Source organism: Pleurodeles waltl, chromosome 3_1, assembly GCF_031143425.1.
Source record: "Pleurodeles waltl isolate 20211129_DDA chromosome 3_1, aPleWal1.hap1.20221129, whole genome shotgun sequence".
In the NCBI taxonomy this organism is placed as follows: Eukaryota; Metazoa; Chordata; class Amphibia; order Caudata; family Salamandridae; genus Pleurodeles; species Pleurodeles waltl.
The window spans coordinates 162,808,950-162,827,721 of NC_090440.1; the positions used below are offsets into that span (position 1 = coordinate 162,808,950).

General features: G+C 44.4%; 1 protein-coding gene across 1 annotated transcript in view; it reads left to right on the forward strand.

Moving 5' to 3' along the window:
* Nucleotides 1–18,772, forward strand: part of CIB2 (calcium and integrin binding family member 2) — a 360,572-nt gene that overhangs the window by 256,790 nt on the left and 85,010 nt on the right. The window lies entirely within an intron of this gene.

An 18,772-nucleotide genomic window follows, 5' to 3' on the forward strand; every position in this document is an offset into this window, starting at 1 on the left:
GGACCACAGGTGCAACCCAATCAGAAGACTCAATTGGCTCAATTATGTCCTGAAAACACAATTTATCCAGTTCTTTCTTAAAATCATCTATAAGGGTGAGGGGAACTTTCCGTACTTTATGAACCTTAGGTTGAGCATCCTTCTTAATCTTAATTTTATGAGCGAATCCCTTAAATAAACCCACACCACCTTTAAAGATTTCAGGATAACGCACTTCCCATTCATCACTCATGACAGTAGAAACCTGTATGAACTCATTTCTCAGTATAACCTGTTCAGGATTGTTTGGATCCAATATTAATTCTAATTTACCTTGATCAAACCAACATAACAAACATGCATCATCTTTGGCAACATATATGGTCGACCGTATGGTATTGCTCTTAAATTTGAGTTCAGCTTGAAATTCTCCGAGCACATCGATAGAACTACCTCCATAACCTATTGGCCGAATATGAGATTGATTCAAAATGGCCCTGTGAACTTTAAACAAATTGTTCCACTTATTCTCACTCAAGAGTGTGAATGGTGACCCAGAATCGGCCATCATCTGGACTTGGATTCCGTTTATTTCCACTGAACAGAATGGTCTTTTCTTATGAAAACTCTCGTTTTCTTGCACTAAAAACACTTCCCCCTCATCGCTGCTGGAAGAAACACAACTATTCGTAACCACACTGTTGACCCGGTTGGAATTAGATCTTTCAGCGTTGTTAACTTTGTTAGATTTCCACACCCTTGCAAAATGGCCTTTTTTGTAACACTTGGCACACATTTTGTCAATGGCCGGACAAAATTTAGCATTGCCCAAATGAGAAGTGCTGCCACATCTGTAACATTCTAAAGGTTTGAAAGATTTTTTCTCAGTTTTTCCCCCTGTAAATTGTAAAGCCTCACACTTCTTTTTTTTTTTTTTTATATTTAGGTTTTACAGCAAATACGTCAGAACGTGGGGTTTGATTCCTGACCTCAGAAACCGACCTTTGTTCCATGAACGAAACAGTACTTTCTATTCTGGTGGCAATTTCCAATGCCTTTTGTAAAGTTAAATTTGGTGTAGATAATAAAGCTTCCTGTACTTTCTTGTTGTTAGTTTTTTCCACTAGCTGATCCTTAATCATTTCCTCTTCAAATTCTTTGTACTCACACGAGACTGCCAAAAGTCTCAAAGCTCCAACGTAACTGGACGCAGACTCTCCTTCGGCTTGATCCCTCTTGTAAAATTTGTGCCTTTCCAGAGTAACATTTCTACACTTCTTAAATCTTACATCCAGAGACTTAATAGCAGTACCATACTCATCTTCAACACCGTCACCTTCACCTTCAATAGTTAATACTGACACTTTAGGTATGTATTTCAAAATTTTCCGCCCTTCACTGCCAAGGCAATGTCTTAAAATTGCATATTTCCTCTTGTGGGTGAAAGTTTCACCCTCAAGAGCGTCTCAAATATGCCTCTTTCCATTGTTCCCAATCAGCGTCAGGTGAGGCCGGATTAGGAACAAAAGGCGCAGAAATAGATTGCTGCATGGGGTTTCAATACAACAAGGAATAAAACTTAAAATAAAATGAAGGTGAGGAGAAAAGCGTTAATATGGTGAATACAGGAACAACAAGAAAATAATTTCAGTAAAGTGCGAATAAAACATGCACTCAAATTTAAATGTACCTTCAAATAGAAAAGAAAGGTGTGCGCATCACCGTGACGCGCTGTAGAATAAGGAGAACTGGTAGAATTAACGTATTCGCAAAATAAACTTCAAAATGGCCGCAAAAGGTACACGCTGCAATATGACTGTTAAATACGCGCTCTAGACGCGAAGACAGTGCGCAGTGACACGCAGAAATATGGCTGCCAAAGTGCACATTAGGCGCACAGAGGCGCGCTCTAGAAAGGTGTGCGCATCACCGTGACGCGCTGTAGAATGAGGAGAACTGGAAGAATTAAAGTCTATATTGGCGATATAGACTTAAAAAATGGCCGCAAAAGGTGTGCGTGTCACCGTGACACGCTGCAATATGGCCGCTGGATACGTGCACTTAGACGTGAAGACAGTGCGCGGTGACACACAGAAATATGGCTGCCAGAGTGCACACTAGACGCGCAGAGGCGCGTTCTAGATATGCGATGACGTACAGGAGTGGGAGAGAGGGTTTCTTAAAAATGTTACCCTCTCCTAATGGCACCGGCCCGACACCTCCAGTTCACTTGCACGTCGACGGCGGAAAGTGGTTCTCAGCAAGGAGCCCCAAAATGAAGAACGCCAACCGTTGGAAGGAAAAGCTGATGACACGAATATTCAAGGCAAATATGAATTTTCATACGGCCATAGGATGATCTCAGCACCTGGACCCTCGTCGCCACTGAAAGGTATCGATGTCGGACACAAATGTTGATTGAAGTAAGACTTTATTTCAAGTTAAATCGATACAGCTTTTCCCTCCCTCCCTCCGTCCGCCCGCTTCCATTCCCCGTTGCAACTGCCACTAACCACCCGACCCACTAACCACCCGACCCAACATTCTCATGCCCACATTTTACATTCCTTTGTCCTGTCGCGCGGAACGCACGAAGGACACAACCCAACAGAACCATCATCTTGAAAAGTTAAATAAAACAAGATGGTGGCTGCATCATGCTGTATTTATCTTGGAACAGTGAATAAAAATAAAACAAGAGTGTGGCTCTATCATGCCGTATTCGTACACATTGGCCTGTTGTAGCATACCTATTATAGCATTGTGATGCATTCACGCGTGATCTTGCATGCTGGCGCACATCATCTTGTTTTTTGTTGGCAGAACCTGCACAGCATGAACAAAAAAGGATATTTTTTCTCTTTTTGCCTCATGGCCTTTTGCTAGGGTATGACAATGTTTATTATAATATCAAACTCTAAGAAACAAATGGGCCCATTGGCACATATCTCATCTTATAGAAACAGTTTCACTTACTATCTGACTGCATGCAAGAAACGGAACTTAATACCACACGAACTGCAATCAACTCAGAGATTACTACTATTGGCAATGGATTACCGTGATGGACTGAGTAAAGCTGGTTCCTATCAACGTCGCATCACTGTGATGTCACCAATGCGTCAACGGATGACGACAGTTTCACTGCGCTCTGCCAAGCATGCAGCAGAAGAAAGAAGGCGGGGTCTCCTCCCTCTATAGCAGGCACAGTGTACTCCCAAGCAAAGACCCCATCGGACCTGCTCCTGGTATACTGATAAACACTACATTGGACTACCCTGTGATGGTCATTATAAATAGTTTTGCATAAAGTTGTTTTCTCATTAACTGCGCCTGCGTATATGTGTCTGTTATTTAGACAGTGCAAAGGCATCAATTCATCATGTCCTTTATGGAACGTTTGGCTCCTACGTCAGATACTCTGTGACTAAACACACCTTTGAACTGAAATGTTTTATGTTCAATTCTGCAGCCCTGCCAAGTGTCACGCATCTCACCTTAGAATAACGTTTTATCGGTCATTTTTAGGCATTACCGCAATGCTTGTCACGCAAGTCTTGAAGTGCGGTAAAACCTTAATGTCCCAGTTTCTCACTTTGCTAGGGAAGCGCTGAGTAGTGTTTATCAAAGGTCACAAGTTGGCGCTAGTGTACACCGGGAGGTACAGAATTCTCGATATGTTACGAAATTTATATGGGATCCCTCATCTTCATCGCTTGATTTTGCTTGCAAGAAAGCGTCACTCAGAGTCGTTGAAACGTCATGCATAATTACACTGACATATTGAAACTGTCACAAATAGCTATATCAAATATTGGCAGCTTTGATTGTGTTTGTGGTTGTGAAGGAAACTGGCAGTATACTTGCCAGCCCTACTGATTGAAGCAATCGGCTACTGCTTTTTCACAAAAACAGAATTATTGGAATAATCTGACTGCTTTTTGGGAAATGTGTGGATTGAACCTGTATCGAGATCAAAAAAACAGCGGGTCTCTGAATGCCGCTTTGCACCTTGAAATGCATTCCTCACAGCAACTGACTCAGGCTCTGATACCTTGTTGCTTTATGTTAGTGAGGTCCAGGCTGGCCAAAGCACTAAAAAGTCTCTCATTTATGTAATGCCATTTATTACTTATAGTGTAACCTGCGTCGAACTGGAATGTTCTGTAATATGGGGCCAATGTCATTATGTGATTTCAATAGTTCTTCATCAGGTATTGCACTTAGTGTCATAGTATTATTACTGACAATTATGCTAAAAGATAGCTTTCTGAAACCTGAAAAAAACAAACGGCTAAAGGTCTACCAGAGCATGCCATGTTTCTTGCAAGACCTTTTGTTTTCTAGCAATGGGCTCAGAGAACGCCCATTCCTTTGCATTGGTTAGCTTAATTGTCACTCTTAAATGCTTGCTTCTTATTGATCAGCAGCCGTAGGCTTCTTTTCTCTTTGTGTGTTTGTATGTTCCCCTCAAGAATGGAAGTATTACTTGTGTCCTATCACTGTTCATTTTTAGGGGGTACTTTTTTCTATGTGTTTAAGCACTCTACGTGATTGTGTGTTTTTCAGCTGTCTCCTTTATGCACTTATCCCTCCTTTGTGTCCTACACCCTTTGTGTCCTTCACACCCTCTGTCCATCTGCTATCGGTCTGCTTGTCTCAAGGACCTCCCTCCCACCGTTGTCCATCTGCTTACCCACAGCCCTCCCTCACCCTCCGTTGTCCGTGTTACTCATCTGTTGTCCGTGTTGACCCCCACCTGCCCTCCCTCTGTTGTCTGTGCTGGAACTGCTCCCACCCTCTCTCTCTGTTGTCCATGTTGTGCCCCCCACCCTCCTTCCCTCTGCTGTCAGTGTGTCCCATCTCTTGTCTGTGTGCCCCCCTACCTCCCTCTGTTGTCCATGTGGCTCCAATCTCTGTTATCTGTGGGCCCCCCAACCATCGTCCCTCTGTTGTCCATGTGGCACCCAACCCTCTGGTATCCGTGTGGCCTCCCCACAACACACCCATCCTCTGTCAATGTGCCCCCCCCTCCACAACCAACCCATCCTCTGTTGTCAGTGTGGATCCTCCACCCACCAACTGTTGTACGTGTGGTCCCCCGCCCACCCATCCCCCGTTGTCCATGCATCACGCAGCCGTCCCCTCCCCCATTGTCCATGCGACCCCCGTCCAACCACCCACTGTTGTCCGTGTGCCACGCCCAACAGTTGGCCGTGAGGCCCCCCCTACCCACCCCACTCTGTTGTCTGTGCCACCCCACCCGCCCTCCATTGTCCGTGTTGACCCTCTGTTGCTCATGATGACCCCCCCACCTGCCCTCCCTCTGTTGTCTGTGTTGGATCCTCTGTTGTGGTTATTGACACCCACCCACCCTCCCTTTGGTGTCCTTGTTGACCCCCACCCACCCTGCCTACTTTATTGTATGTGTTGACCCAAGACCTGCTCTCCCTCTGTCCATGTTGACCCCTGAACCCTCCTCCCTCTGTTGTCCATATTGCTCCCCCACCCGCCCTCTGTTGTCCTTGTTGTCCACCCACCCTCCCTCCCCCTGTTGTCTGTGTTGCCTAGCCACCCGCCCTCCCTCTGTTGTCTGTCCCACCCGCCCTCCCTCTGTTATCTGCTTTGTCCCTCCGCCGGCCCTCCCTCTGTTGTCTGTTGCCTGTGTTGCCTCTTCTGTTCTCCTTGTTGCCCTCGACCCACCCTCCTTCTGTTGTCCATATTGCCTCCTTGCACCCTCCCTTGTCATCTGTTGTTTCCCATCCTCCCTCTCTCGTCCCCATTCTCCCCTACCCTCCACCCCTCTGTTGTCCCCATCCTCCACCATGCTCCTTCCTTTCCTCTGTTGTCCCCTACCCTCCACTCCCCCAACCCTCCCTCTGTTGTACCCCCACCCTTCCTCCGTCTGTGTTGCTCCCACCTATCCCTCTATTAGGGCGGAGTCTATGCAGCAGGCCACAGAGGAGCCTGCCCCCTCGCCACCCACACCTCAGTTTCACTGGAGCCCCAGAATGAGACGAGGATGCAGCTCAGCTCCTGGGTCTCTCTGGCTTCGCTGAATGATGGTAAAGCAGCTTAGGTGAGCCCAGAGAGGACCAGGGACTGACTACAACCTGCTTTCACAGCCGTTGCTGTGGCCCTGAATGCTTGAACAATCGCCGCACAGCTGTGAAACAAAGGCTTCGGAACTGCTTGGGGAGATTCATCCCCCTCATGCTCCAAGAGGCCTTGGTGAGTTTTTTTAATTTTTAATTATTACATTCTGCCTTCGGGCCATTAACACTTGAGCGAGCCTTCAATGGCTAGTATGGCGTGCTACAGCGGGCTATATGTTGGTTAGGAGGTGGGGATTATGTTGGGTTCCAAACTCAGAGAGGTGACTAGGCTGTCTCATACTTGAAACTTAGATTTCTGTGACAGTGTTAAGCTGGTGTGTTTCACTGAGCCTCCTTGTAATTCCCTCTATTGATATAAAAACATTTTTTGTGTTTTCTGTTATGAACTTTGATATTTAGTTAACATTCATGGTTTCTCATTTTACCCAACTCAAGAAGTCCTATTAATTGAAAATGCTGCTTGATTTATTCGATTTACTGCCTAGATTTTGAACCTGAGGGCATATTACCTTACATATTTTTAAGGGTAATGCTGCCTCCAGTTCTGCAAAGGTGCTTTATTTTATATCAGATTATCGAACTTAGCGCTGACAACGGACTGATTTGTATAAGAGCAAGTGATGTATGATGTGTGACATTGTAATAAAATAAGCACTGGCAAAGCCATTAGGTCTGGTGTTTGTGTACCCTCATGCAAAGAGCATTTGTGCATGACTGTGTTTGCATGTTACAATACTGAAGCCAGACCTACTGGCTTTGCGAACGCTTCTTGTTATGGTCCTCTAAGCTTCTAATGCAGCCGTGATTGTATGGGTTTTATAGCTAGTTTTATAGGTGTCTGTGATGGAAGAGCATTATTCATAGTCACACTCGTTGTGGCTGCTGTGACCAAAGGATAAAATGCCTGTAGATAACAAGCAAGGCCTTCATTACTCAGGGCCAGATAAACTGGGAATCCATCCAGCATATTATATTGTTCCTCGAATGCAAGAGCATGCATTACACTGCAGTTTTGTGGGGCACTTTCTTAAATGGTTCGTGGAAATCTTAATTTACATGCCGAATAAAATGTTAGAAGGTAGTTAATACAGCCACAGAAAGAAAATGAGAGTTCTGCAGCTCACACACTGGGGTATGGCAAATCCTCCCAGTGATGCGACAGGCCTGAGCTGTGCTATTTACATACATTACTTTTGTTTCTTGGCAATATGTTAAGTTATTTTACATATTTAGCATTATACCTCGAAAATGTCTGTATGCTAGTCTAGGACTGATAAAATAGTGATGAAAGGAATACACATGGATTTCGATTCACGAAAATGGCAGGTTAGAGAAGTGACACCACGAAAAGCTCTACCTCTGATGACATCACATGCCTGACCCCTTATTCACACCCTGAACTCCTCCACACAGGAAGGACAAGAGGTGAAAATACCACAAACCTCTTCCTGCTGCTGATCAGAACGCAGTGCAGCTCCTTGGCTGAAACAACAAACCCTCTGTAAATGTGAGCTACAAAACAGATAAAATATTACAACAGCAGTGAGTTGCAATACATGCTTTATCAGGAGAATTTGGTTTAAGAGGAAAACATAATCCGCAGATTAAAAACACCCATCTAACACCATTTTGGCCTTTATTTTTGACTGGTTACTGTAGCATTTATATACCCTTTCTTGCCACTGATGAGGTCATGATGTGCCCCCTCTTCCCTGTTCAGAATGCAGTGTTGAAAAGGGTGCTGCTTGCACCTATATTAGGAGCTGTTGGGTGATGTGTGTGAGGTTCAGTCTTTCTGTAAACATGGTCCAGTGGCGCTTGCTTGCTGCACTTAAACATGAAGTGCTGCAGAAGTGTGAGAAGAAATACCTGTTAGCATGTTGATCATTTCCCATTTGTTGTTAGGTATAACATTTTAGTGATGAACGTGAGAGGAGCCAGGTTTTTAGTGCTGTCTGGATGGTTGCTGATCTTATTCTTCTGAAGAGAAACCTCAACTGCAGTTTTAACTGAGGGGTTTTCTGGGGTGCAGGACATGTTCATGGAAAGGACAGAAAAGAGTGCAGCCAGCCTGGAATGATTGATGGTAGATATAGATTTTCTTTATTGAAGGAAGTTTGGCCCTGAGCCTTGGATGGCACAATGAGCTACGTCCATTACTTTGCATGGGATGCACCTAGCAAAATGAACTGCAGGTTCAAACTGTGGCCTGTTGTTAAGTTTAGGAAGGAAGTTTAGGAAGTAAAAATGATGCTGCATTGTGGACTCTCTTTAGCTATTTAATCATGTTTCGGAATTCCACAATGTATATTTCAAAGGTGCACCTTTGTTCATAGAGTCCTGGCCTATTGCTAGCTTGGCCCTTCGACAAAAGCGTCTCATGTTATATGGTTCACTAGAGATATGAGGGAGAGGTTAGGCACTTAGTCAAACTCTTTTGGCCAGATGGTGGCTGGATCATAGGTGGACCATTACCTACATGCTTTTATGTTAATGTTTGATGCATTAAGTTTGAGGTAATTTACATAAAATTGTCTGTGGCTTTGAGACATTGGCCCATAATATACAAGCTTAACTCGCTTCACTTTGAACGTATAGTATAATTTCAGTTTCATCTGCATAGTTTTTTGTTTTTTTTAAATATTATTTTATTAAAGTTTACAACATGACAGTAAAAATGATATATTGATGACTCTACATTATATAACTAAACCCCCCTCCCTCCCCTCATGCAATTCTAATTTTGTGATATAGTTCTCTGTTGGCGAGTCTCAGTGGTTTCAGCTGTTGTATTCTTTTTTTATTTTTTTATTTTTTTTCCCCCTTTTTCCCTTTCTTATCATTCGCAGAGCTTTATTGTTCAGGTTCTGCATTTGAGTCTGTGTCAGCGTCCGAGGTAGTTACAGTTGCTTCTATGGTGGATGTTTCTGGTGATTTTAATTTCTCCAGAATTGAGTCCCATTGTATGGTGTCTTCGCTAGGTCTTTGTTCTCGGATTGCTTCGCGCATTAGAACTGATCCTTCCACCTCTGCCCATTTCTCGACTGTGTTTTGCCATCTGATTAGTTGTGGACCCGCTGGGGATTTCCAATTTGAGGTGATTTCACGTCTGGCTAGAATTAGGGCTAGATCTATGAACTTGTTGGATATTTTAAAAGCTGATGGCCTTGGGAAATCCCCCAATAAGGCCGCAGTTGGAGAATTATGCAGTGATCTTTCAGTGCAGGCTGATATTTTTGCAAAGATCCCTTCCCAGAATGCATTTAGGTGAAGGCAGTTCCAGAGCATATGTAGAAAGCCTGCTGTAGGTTCAGCGCATCTAGGGCATTTTGGGTTACCTGTACCATAGATTTTAAAGATCATTTGTGGTGTTAAATAAGCTCTGTGGAAGATGTACAGATTTATTAATTTGAACCTGGCATTTCTGGATACTGGGTAGATGCGTGATATGATCTGGTCCCATTGAGTTTCATCCCACGTGATGCCCAGATCTGTTTGCCATTTGGATTTAAGTTTTACTAATGGTAGGCGCGTGCTAGCTTGTAGTGTTTTATATATTCCTGATACTACTCCTTTTTGGTCCCCTATTGTACAAATGATTTTACAACCATTATGGGCGGGGGTTCGAGGGTCCCTGTTTTCCAAGCTTTGTGGGCAATTTTAATGATGGCATTGTGGGTGATGAATAAGCCGGGGGGAAGGTTGTATTGGTTCTGTAATTCAGCGTAGGTGAGCATTTTCCCCTCATTGTATAGGTCTCCTAATTTAGTAATGTTATTAGACATCAATTTGTTGAGACCTGGGATAACTTGTTTCCCTGAAATATTAGACAAGCAAGACAGTGGGATTTCTGGTGTATATGGAGTTTTGATGTGTGCGTGTTTTAGGTATTGGGACCAGCAGTGTTTGGACGATTCCCTAGTTTATCTTTGGATTTGGATTTCCAGGGGTTCAATAGAATTCCCATTATTTTGTCTATAGGGCAGTTTAAAGGGATGCTCAGTTCGGTGGTGTTTGGGGGGTTGCATAGCAGTTTTGCAATCCATTGTAGTTGGCCTGCCCAGTAGTACATTTCCATGTTCGGGGCTGCTAAGCCAACCTCGGCTGTGGGTCTTTGGAGAGTTTGTAATGCTATTCTATGTCTGCTCTGGCCCCATATGAAGGTGGTTGACATGGTCTCTATTTCTTTGAATGTTGATTTCGGGATTATAAGTGGGATTGTTGAGAAATAGTATAATAACCTAGGCAACACTATCATTTTGAGGAGGGCAATTCTGCCCGTGACTGTTAATGGCAGTGTTTCCCAGAAGCGCATGCTAGATCTAATCCCTCTAAGAGCTCTCTGTATGTTCCCTTCTAGTAGTTCGTTTACTGAGTGATAGATCCTTAATCCTAGATATTTAAAGGTGTTGGGGGACCATGGAAGACCTCTTGTGTTGGTGGGTTCTGAGGTGTTAGCGTGCAGTGGAAAGATAGCTGACTTCCTCCAGTTAGTCCGGAGGCAGCTCCGTAATTATCTAGCATACTCATGGCCCCTTGTTGTTCCGTCTCTAAGTTTTGTAAAAAGAGTAGCATGTCGTCTGCGTATAAAGCGATGTAATGGGTCCAGTTGTTAATTTGGATACCTTTATAATAGGAGCCGGTTCTGGCCATTTGAGCTAGTGGTTCTATTGCAATTGCGAAGAGAAGGGGGGACAGTGGACACCCTTGCCTAGTACCCCTTCCAACCTGTAGTGGGGGGGATATATAGTTGCCGGTTCTTACTCTTGCAGTGGGATTAGTATATAGTAGTTTGGTCCATTTTACGAACCCTTCCCCCAGTCCCATTTTCAGCATGACTTGTTCTAAGTAGACCCACCTCAGACTATCGAATGCTTTCTCTATATCAACCGAAATGATTGCTGCACTAGGTATGTTTGGGGGCAAGGAGTGAAGTGTTGATGTAAGGCGTCTAATATTCTGGGATGTGCTGCGTTTGGGTATAAAGCCCGATTGGTCTTGATGTATCAATGAGGTCATGTGTGGGAGCAATCTGTCTGCTAAGATACGGCTAAGTATTTTGTAGTCTATGTTAAGCATGGATAAGGGGCGGTAGGAACGGACGTCATTAGCGGGTCTGTCTGGTTTCAGCAATGGGATCATAATGGCTACGTTAGTCGATTGAGGTAGGGTATTGCTATTCCATGCTTCTGCGTATAGTGTGCAGAGGTGGGGGGCTAGCAGGTCTTGATGCTGGCGGTAAAATTCTAATGGGAGTCCATCTGCTCCTGGAACTTTGCCCCTTGCCATGCTTTGGATGGCTGCTTTTATTTCGGAGATTGTTATATGTAGCGCTAGGGAATACTTTATTTCTGGAGTTAGGCTGGGGGCAGGGAGGGCTTCCAATTAGTGTAATTGGGTGGTGGTCAATGTTTCTAAGGGGGGCGCATAGAGATTGGCATAGTAATCATGGAAGACGGCGTTTATCTCTTTTTGGGTATATATCTGTGTGCCTTGTGAATTCTCAATTTCGATTATGGTGGTTTGTTTTTTGGGGGGTTGCGCAAGCCAGGCTAGTAGAGTGCTAGCTTTGTCCCCTTCTGCGTGTTGTCTAGTTAGATATTGTTTGTAGTCAAAGCGAGCAAGTTTGGTACCTGCTGTGCAGATTTTTGTCCTGGTTGTCACCAGCGTGGGGTGTAGGTCGGGTTGTGTGGGGTACCTTCTTTCTAGGTCTCTAAGAGATTCTTCCAATTGCAAAAGTTCTGTTTCTATTGATTTTCGGACGCCTATGTTTTCGACAATGCACTTGCCCCGGATCACTATTTTAAAAGTTTCCCATTCAATGGATCTAGTAGATGCGGTTCCTTCATTGATTAAAAAAAATTCTTCTATGGCTGTATGTAGTGTGTTTTTAAACGCTTCGTCTTCGAGCATTTCTGCTCTAAGGCGCCATGTTGGTATTCTGGGCTTTTCGCTGCCCCAGGATAGAGTGGTTAACAGGGGGTTGTGGTCTGATATCGTTCTACTAAGGTATTCGGCTGCAGTCATGTCCCTCTGTATTTCGGGAGACACCAAAATGGTGTCGAGTCTAACGTGTAGGTCGTGTACTGGTGAGTAGTATGAGTAATCCCTTGACTGAGGGTTAGTTGTTCTCCAGCTATCTATTAATGCCAGTGTTGCTGCCATTCTACGAAATGCTTTGCAGTTTTCAGTGATTGTGATTGTGATATTGGAGGGTGTGATCTGTCTAAGGAGTTGTTAGTTATGCAGTTGAAGTCCCCCCCTATTATATTTTTGCCAGCCAGTAGGGGGCCTGTTTCTAGTGACAGTCTGTCCAAAAATTTACTTTGTTCATAGTTTGGCGCGTATATACTTCCTATAGTTATTTCTCTTCCCCCTAGTCTCCCCTTTATCACTGCGTACCTTCCCTCTTTGTCAATGCTCTTGTGAAGTATTTGCATGGGAACTCCATGGCGAATCCATATCAGTGCCCCCCTGGCGTAAGCGGAATAGTTAGTGGCTATTATTTGGCCCCTCCATCTTTTGTTAAGGGCTTTGACTTCTTGTTCGGTGAGGTGGGTTTCTTGTAGCAGGGCTATGTGGATTCCTCTACGCTTGAGGTAGTTGTGAACTTTGTAACGTTTGGACATATTATTTAGACCTCTTACATTCCAGGTTATTATTTTATACTGTGTCGTCATCGGCTAGATTGATCTGTGTTACTTTGACAGGGTTAGATGTGTGCTCTGCAGAATGCAAGATCATGTTTAGTGGCCTATGTTTGGTTTGAGTTCCTCCAACTATTGTGGTTGTGTGTGCATGAGTTATTCCCTCCCCGATAATAACAAAAACTTTCCCCAACTCCCTCTCCCCAGGACCGGTTATTAAAACTTTCCCCGTCCAAACCATTTAACTTGTCTTATCACCTATTGGTGGTGGGAGGTGCGCCAGAGCCGAGAGCTTACACTCTAGGTCGGTCCCGGGGCCCGGTAGAGGTATATCTATAGCCTTTGGTGGATTGTTCAAAGTTTATTATTTACTTATGGTTGCGTGACGAGTTCTTCTCGGATAAGGCCGTTTGCTATTGAGGTTCAAGTGGTAGATTAAAAGTTCTGTGACCAATTCAAGAGTTATTAGATGATTTCTACTGCTGTTCTGGGGGTGACTTTTGGGAGGTCAGTTCAGGTGTCTTGTGAAGAGACAGAGAAGCTCCCACAGCTTGAGTCGTGGTCTGAGGCGTCTCCTGATGCTTGTGAGTCAAGTGTTTTTTTTTTTTGCTCAGGGTTGCTGCTATGTCTATCGCCTCACGCATTTCCTGTAAGGATTGGTGTCTGGGGGGTGTTGTAACCAATACTGTATTGGAGGACCTTCCTCGTCTCTTGCTGGCTGCGCGGGAGGGCTTACTCTGTGTGCTTGATGGTGTGAAGTTAAGAGTTTCCATCCAGTCTCCTGCTAGCTGAGGGGTTGAGAAAAAGTGTGTCTTGCCTTCGTGTTCGACTCTCAGTTTAGCAGGGAATAGTATTGCATATTTAATGCCTTTTTCGCGCAGGGTGCGTTTACTGTCATTATATGAGGCCCTTAGGGACAGGGTTTCCCTGGTGAAGTCGGGGAATATCATTATGCGCTGATTATTTAGTGTGATTTCCCCTATTTTGCGGGCTTGCAAGAGGATATAGTCCCTGTCTTTAAAGTGCAGTAGTTTGGCTATGATTGGGTGAGGTCTGGTTCCTGGTGGAGGGGGTCTGCCTGGGACCCTGTGGGCTCTTTCGACTGCAAAAAAAGGTGATAAGCCTTCAGAAGGGATGGTGTCTTTGAGCCAGTTTTCTAAGAAAATTTCCATGTTTGCTGTGGAAGACTCCGATCCCTCCGGCACTCCGACTAGCCTCAGGTTGTTCCTGCGGGAACGGTTTTCCGCATCCTCTGCTCTGGTCTCCAGTGTTTTGATTCTAGTTGTGAGCTCGGCCGTCTCTATGGTTGATGTTTTTTGAGTTGACGTCACAAATTTTAGTGTTTTCTCTGCAGTTCCTACCCTTTCTGTTAATTTGCGATGGTCGTCTCGTAGTAGTGATAAGTCCACGGTTAGATTATCCATTTTTTGTTCGAGGGCTTCACGAGATTCTCTTATAGCCTGCAGGAACGTGTCCAGGGTTGTTTCTTGTTGAGTTGGTGTGGTCTTGGGATCCGGATGAAGAGGTTGTCCGGGCGTCTTATTGGACATCGGCTCCTCTTGGTCTTGTCCCTCTCGTTTTTTGGGTTTGCCCATTTTGCTGTCTTTATCGTTGGGTGGCGTGTGGGAAGAGAAAAAAGGAAAGGTCCCTGGTCAGTGCAATTGTCCAGGACCCAGGTGAATGGTTGCTGCTGCCAGGTGATTCAGTTGTGGTGTGGTTTTAGGCCAGGGACTATTGGTCAATGATTTCAATCTATGTCGGGGAGAGCGTTCTGCATCCCGTTCCTTGCCGCTGTAATCTTTGCCGTGTTCAGGCACAGTGTAGTCCTCTGGAGGAGGATAGCTTTCTGCGCGTGGGTCTCCAGTGGTGCAGTGGGCGATGGTCGCTGCGTCCCTCTGGTCTCTGGTTAATTGTTGGTGTTTGCGCGTTAACTTGGTCTTGCTTGTGGAAGGCCTCTGTGTGTGAGTCTCCGGTGGCCCGGGGGTGATGGTCGCTACGTCTGTCCTGCCCCGGGTTAATTGGCGAAGCTTGGTGGGTGGGTATGTGCGGGGTGGGGTTCACGCTTAAGTTTCCCTGATGTGGCTCTGTGTGTGCGTTATGGAGGGCGTTTGATTATGTCAGGGCATTGACGGGGGTAAGTGTTCTTGGTTAGTGCTTTCGCTGTGCTAGTTGTTCGCGGTGCGACTCTCCGCCCCGGCGTTCGAGCTCTTTTCCCCCTTGCTTCTGGCCTGATCTGCCCGACTCTGCGCTCTCACCTGGATTTCATAGTTGTTCCGTAATTCTTCTGTTGCCGTTTCTATTATTCCCCGAGTCGAACCATCTTTCCTTCTTCTGCCGGAGAGTTGATGCAATGTGAGTTTCTCGGTGCGGCCGCCATTTTGAGATCTGCGCGTGGTATAGCTCGTAACTCTTTTCCTTTCCGTACGACTGTTCTTGGGCGATGGCACCTCTCAGACTTCTACACAGGGGTCCCCAATTGTTGGGGCTGCTTTTAGTTAAGTTTTGGGCTTTGTTTAAGACAGGATTCTTCCCGGGCCCCGTTCTCGGCTCCGGAGCTCTGCTCTCACGCGTGCAGCTTCATCGGCTGCTGGCCACGCCCCCTCTTCATCTGCATAGTTGTAGCAGTTTAGTTTGAAGGAGGAGATCGGCTCCAGAAGTGGTCTGAGGTATTAATTACAAAAGAAAGGGAAAATGGTGGATCCTTGTAGAAGTCCCCATTCGAAAGTAAAAGTTCGGAGGAAAAAGGAGGGAGGGACAGATTGATAAATGTTTGGAGGAAATCGATTTTTTGTAGGTTAGTGCCTTGTATCCCTACAGATCCGAGTCACAGTCGAAGCATCTGATGATGCACTATGTCAAGGCATCAGTAAGATCCAATAACAGCAGTTCTTCAATCCCATGAGAATAAACACTAGTTTTTATGTTGTCCCAGGTTGCAATTACTGCACTTCAATTCTCCTCGCTGAACAGAATCATGTTTGGATATTGGGGAGAATATCTTTTGTTTCAAAGTAGGATGATGAATATATGTAGGAAGCTGATTCTGGGCAATACTTTGGAGTGTTGGGTTAGAGAATTATGTTTTTTTTTTATATAGATGTCATGTTGGAAGTTTTGGGTTTGTCCAGATAAAGACTGGGCTGCAGTGCATGGCTAAAGATAGATCTAGTCACTATGGTGTGTGACCAGTTGATCACTTTTGGGAATTGGACATTCAAGTTTGGGGAATCTGGATGCATGAGTGAATTATTGGTAGGATTTATGCACCAACAGCTGAGAGCTGTGATAATTAATTGAGGTCAGTAAGGAGTACAGAGTTCTTCCTGAATTCATATTAGATCTACTCAGGATTCTGCAACCTTCGCAAAGTGATTAAGCTTACCTTTCACTGCAAAAAATTAAGCAATTTTGGATTTAAAAAAACCATTTCGGTCCTTTTAATCATAATTGGCTTTACTATCTACTGCTCCGACACACTGAAACAAACTAAGTGGGTTTCAAACCGGATATTGTTGACTGTGCTTCTTGGTATTGGATTTGACAAGGAACCAGCAGTCTGGAACCAAGCTTCACAACAAGGTATTTCATTTTGTCGTGAATGTTTGTTTGAGAGTTACAAAAGTGATTGGAAATATAAGTTAACCACTGGCAATCTAGAACACTACACTGCAATACAACACTCCACAATGAGCAAAAATCAATGTGCTACACATTATAAAACAACCAAATAAATACATAAATAAATAAATACCTTCTCTCGGTTGGCAGTAGCCTAATGTAAGCATGTTTCTTGTTGTTCTCAGAAATTTCATGGTAGTTGATGGAAATGGCCCTTTCTGCAGGATCATCCTCAGACTTTTTGCCTTCCTCCACCTATTTTTCTGACCTATTTTTGCTGGCCTTTAGGGATCTGTGCATGTTACCACTGCTGACCAGTGCTGAAGTGTAGGTGCTTTGTCCTCTAAAACATGATAACACTGGCATATTTAATTTACTTGTAAGTCACTAGTAAAGCGCATTATATGTGCCCAAGGCCTGTAAATGAAATGTTACTAGTGGGCCTGCTGTACTGGTTGTGCAACCTCCTATAGAAGCCTCTCAAACATGTCTCAGGCCCGCCACTGCAGAGCCTGTGAGTGCAGTTTTACACTGCCATTTCAACCCGACTAGTGTAACCTCTTGTCTTGCCCAAACCTTCCTTTTTAGGTCAAGCGTGAGTGTCCGACCTCTTGTATATTTGTGGTATACTTACTTCTGTAGGCTTAAAGCCATTTCATTTGTTTGTTTCAGTGTCATTTAAAAATCCTTGCTTGCTAGTGGCCAGTCATGCCTCTTTGTCCCTCCTTTTTATCTTTGGGAGCAGGGGCTAACTACTGTATAATTATGCTTTGTCTTGTTTATCTGTTCTTTGGGGGACTTTTTTTTTCTTGGTTTCCTTCTCATGTGAGTCAATGTGCTTACAATGCTGAGTTCAGGGGCACTGTACACGCACCCTACTGCTTTGTCCATAGCGCTTAAATCACACTCCCACACGTCATATTCTTGCTTGTCCCGCCACCCAATCACCCTACCGGTGTTGCTTAGTAACTCCTGTGCCAACGTGCCCGCTTGCTCCATACCCCCTTGTTTTCTTTTGCCTCACTCCTTCACACTCATGGCGGTATGTTGCTTCTTCCTTGTTTTCCGGCATCTTGCTGTTTCTCTGCAATGTCTTTTTTATTATTTATTTATTTATTTGCAGTTTTATGTAGTGCAAACTTGACACAAAGGCATTGGAGTGCTTTATTATTTTTTTTTTGCAGTTTTATGTAGTACTAACTCAATAAAAAGGTATTACAGCTCTTAATGTGAGCATTGGTTACATTACACAAGAACACATTAATTTTTGGTAGCAAGGGGAGATTAAGTGATTTACCCAGAATCGCAGGATGTTGAGCTAGAGTCGAGATTCAAACCGTGTTCCCCAGCTCCAAAGTCGGCAGCTCTGGCCCTTACTCCACATCCTCTCCCCAAGGGTTCTTTGTATGGTGCATGTTGGGGCACTCTGGGAATAACTTATTTTTTTATATAGAACTTGATAATACAGGTTCTGCTATTTCATATTGCGACAAAGGAAGTGCCATTGTTAACATAATTGCTATAATTCATTTGCATCAACCTTGCAGGGATGAAGAGGTGAAAAAGCTGTGTCAGGATTGTAATATGTGACATTCTCATTCTGTCAAGACCTCTGCAGTGGGTGTATTAACCAACTGACTTGGGTAGAGCTTAACACTAGGTGATAGCACGTGCTCTTGATAACCTCCGGAAGGTCACCAACCAAGCACATAGGTTAGTTTAAGGCAAGAAGATGGCGAAAAGTGTTGTCTCCAAAATGGTGGTAAAGGAGTCGTGATTCCAAACCCAGTCACTTCACAGCCTCAAGCTTGATAGCAAAAAACATCTAGCCTTTAATGTAAATTGGGCCTCTTCAATTAGAGTTCAGTTAGTAGACACAGCCATTTTCCTAACCCTGTAGCACAAAGAAGCTAACACATGGGTGCACAGTGGGAGGAGCAGCTTATCATAGGGCACAAAAGTGGAGCACTTTTTCCTCTCAGAATTCATTGGTGTCATAGCTTTTATGATAGTCCCCTCACAGCTACTGTGACCTTGCAGATGCCATTTCCGGAAGCGCTGTCTAAGACAGTGCTCAAATACCAGATTCCTGTTTGGAGAGGCATCATCTCTAATACCCCCCACAGTCACAGGCACAGAGCAGTTCCCAATCACCCTCTGGACTCCTGTGTATAATGATCCACGCAATGTCTGTCACAGTCCAGTAATGTTTAATCTGCTCTCCTCTCTTCCATCCCCAGGCTTCATGTAACCGCTCCACTACGTTCCCATGCATCATTTGATGTAAACTCTATGCATTATTTCTGATTGCCGTGGTTACTAAGTACATGGAAAATCAATGTCAAGAAAATATCTTTCTGACCCTATCAAGTGGCCCTTTTCTCACTCCTGCTGCTACTGGTGTTCCTCTCA